Consider the following 3,434-nt stretch of genomic DNA (forward strand, 5'->3'; position numbering starts at 1 on the left):
AAGCGATTTGCAGTCTCAATACACTCTCGCCTGATGTCGTCACTAACGCTTTCATCATCCCTAAGACCCTCCATCGGCTTTCTGCTTGCTTCAAGCTCTCAAAACAACATGCACCTCACACGACAGAGGAAACACCAGATGAAGCGGTCAACAGTCCATCAATACCATGTACGCATTGAATCCGATCCGATCAACGCAACCAAAGATGCACTTGCTTGTCAAAATTCAGAAAAATAGTGCATCGTACTAAACTTTTATTAGCCCTAGTGATTATTAAAGAACAGGACTAAGAGTTGACTAAACTCTGAATACAGGAGATTTCAAATTACTGAAATAACACTTGTTGGTCACTTGAAATACCTGAGCATGGATGACAATCTCTCCACGCACATCATACTCACATTTTAAACCCTGCAACAGTCATAAGATAATTAGCGAAGTGGCTTTGTATTAGAAAATGAATAGAGTTGATCAAGTGATGGTCAAGAATCAATCAGCGACTTGAATAAATATAATACAAAATGCCAGTAAATTTTTGGAAGTGTTGTAAATCTATTAATGCCTTAGAATCAAGCTATCACCCAACAAATCCTTGGCTTTTGATCTAAGGAAAAAAGAAAAGCGAGTATTAGACTAAACTTACACACTTACTGACATACAAGTTGACATATTTAACACTAAAATGAGTGTTATTCATCAAAAATATGTGCATCTACGCAGGCTCCTTGTATTGTTTTGCTTTTTCATCCAAACTATTTTGTAAAACTTGCATACTTATGGTTCCAGATAGCAGCTCGGAACTTGTTCAATCTTCCCTTTTCAGTTCATGCACAGTTGACTCATAGCTGCACAACAAATAGCAGACTTATGTCCTTATCTACTTAATATCCAATTACTTTCTCATTCTGTAGCAATTAGACAAGTGGTGTCATGTTTAAAGATAGGGAATTAGGGAATCCCCATCTGCACCTATTTATAACACTGAGGCTTTACGGGTTCCTTTTATTGTCTAAAATATGTAAGCTTTCCGTGGAGATATTTACAATATATGTGTTCTATGTTACGATTTGTCTTTTACGGGACCTCATCTTATGATTTTTTAACAAACAAGTTATTAAATATTGAACCTTAGTGCCAGTAACCTTACCTATGCCCAATCATAAATCGAATGACGACTCCCTTTTCCTCTTCCAGTTTCTTGAGTTTCTCATCTGATAAACAACGATGAGATATACGTGGTGAATAAAAATAAATGCCAGACAACTAAATTGTCGGTGTACAAAAAGAGGGGTGCGTTTTTGTACCCCTTTACCTGTGCACGGGCAGTCGGAGCCGCGCCTACGGTCACGCCAAGCAGAACAGGGGAGGTGAGCCAAGGTAAGACCGAAGACCAAGATAACAAGAGCAACGCCGAGGCCAAGACCACAAAGGGCAGAGGGACGAAGCAGGTTCCCCCGGCAAGACCCTTGCCGGGGGAGCTCTCCCCGCACCAACAGAGTGAGCCACCCTTGAGCCCACGGTCCCCAACGCCATCATCCACGTGGGGCCAGGGCTCGGGAAGGCACCTCTGTGGTGGCATGCAGATCTTTATGAAGACATATTCAAGATCAGATGAGGATTAGAAGACAACGATCCTCAGCAAGATCCTTGCCGAGGAAGGCCACCAGACCCCCGGCAAGGCCCTTGCCGGGGACGACAGCGCGCCACGGCAAGACCCTTGCCGGGCCGCACTATCACAGCCCCAGATCAGCCCTTGTTTGACTTTTGCTTGTTCCTCATGTCATCATGTTTAATTTTCAAAGAAACTTGAAATGGGGATGTTGAAACCCTAGCACCAAATGCATTCAACTAGGTTCAAGTAAACAATATTTTCAATGAACCCAAATGCCCTTTAGAAAAGTTCATGATTTTTGTTAAAGGTGAAAACCTCTGCCAAAAATGATGCACCTATTTCTAGGCCATCCTGGATTTTTGAATTAAATCTTATTGTATTTGACTTTTGGGCATTTAAATGCTATAAATAATTTAAATGTTCAAATAATGTTGGAACTATTTTTGGGCCACTGAAATAATTCAGCAAAGTGTCCATGAATATTTTCAGGATTTTAGGAAATGCCTTGGTATTTTTCCTAAGCTCAAAACAGAGGCAAATAATTAGAAAACAAAAACAAATTAGAAAACAGAAGAGAGAGAGAGAACCTTACCTGGGCCTTACCTGCAGCCCAAGTGGCTAGGCCAGCCCACCACTGTGGCGGCCCAACCCAGCTAGCCCCCCCCCCCCTGTCGTCTTCCTCGCGACAGAAGGACGCCGGGCGTGTGGCCACCGTGCGCCGGCACGCGCCCGTGCCACCTCCACCTTGCCTGCGTGCCCCCTCGGCGGCCTGGACGACCCTGGAGTCGCCACGCAGCCCCCGACCGCCCTCTCACTCTCCCCGTGCCCCTCCCCTCCTCTGTTCTCTCTCTCGCACGGTTCGAGTGCCACCGTCGCCGCCGACAAGCACCACCGCGGCCACTGCCTCCCCCTCGCCCCCTGGACATGCCCAGGAGCTCCACTTCCATTCTCCGCGCCTCTCCGTCAACTCGCGCGACGCCGAACCCTCTGCATCACCCTCTGCACCGCCATCTTCGCCGCCTCTGCCCCGAGATCGCCGGTGACCTCCCGTCGTCGTCAGCCCCTCCCTGAGCTCCCCGAGGCCACCGTCGCAACCGCCGTGAGCTCCTCTCTCTTTAAACCCTAGACACGCTGTCCAAGTCGCTCTCTAACCCCGCCTGCCACCACGGCCGAGAGCTCGGCTCCGCCGGCCAAATCGCCGCCATGGCCACGTCCACCCGAGCTCAAAACGGAGCTCATCATCTCGCTCAGTGCATCACCAGCTGCCCGTAGCACCCATCCATGCCTCTTTCATGCAGCATAACGCCGACACGAGCACACCCGCACGCCGGCCGCCGCCGCGAGCTTGATTCTGGCGAGCCCGGTCGACCGCAGCTCCTCCCGCTTGCTTAGCTGGATGCGGCTGAGCGCCAGCTACGCGTAGTTGATCGCCGCCGCTGTTTTGGTCGCCGGAGGGGGTTTCCCGAGCCCCTCCGCCGCGTCTGTCGCCGCCGGCGTCAAGCCGCCGGCGCGTTTGACCTTTTGACCAGGGGTTTGACTTCCCCTAGGTCACTGACAAGTGGGCCAGGCCCTATTTAACCCTAGGTTAGTTTCTTTAATTAGTAACTAATTAAAAGTGTTAATTAGTTATGACACTGACGTGAGGGACCCACAGGCTAGGTTTGACCTGGAGGGGTTAGTTGACCTGCTGACGTCACACTAACATCAGGCTGACGCAGTAAAGAATTTTCTGGATTTAAAATAATTCAGAAAATTCCAGAAAATAGTATAAACTTCTAAAAATCATATAAAATCAACCGTAGCTCAGAATGAAATAATTTAT

The 3,434-nt window shown here is 48.2% G+C and overlaps 1 long non-coding RNA gene across 1 annotated transcript; it reads right to left on the reverse strand.

Moving 5' to 3' along the window:
• Nucleotides 1-476: 476 nt before the first annotated feature.
• On the reverse strand, nucleotides 477-1,243 carry LOC120962406 (uncharacterized). Its single transcript, XR_005753170.2, has 2 exons — nucleotides 1,148-1,243; nucleotides 477-604 (listed from the first exon to the last, which is right to left on the reverse strand). It is a non-coding gene; the product is annotated as an uncharacterized lncRNA (long non-coding RNA).
• Between the last annotated feature and the right edge of the window lie 2,191 nt (nucleotides 1,244-3,434).

Source organism: Aegilops tauschii, chromosome 4 (genome assembly GCF_002575655.3).
Source record: "Aegilops tauschii subsp. strangulata cultivar AL8/78 chromosome 4, Aet v6.0, whole genome shotgun sequence".
Taxonomy (NCBI): Eukaryota; Viridiplantae; Streptophyta; class Magnoliopsida; order Poales; family Poaceae; genus Aegilops; species Aegilops tauschii.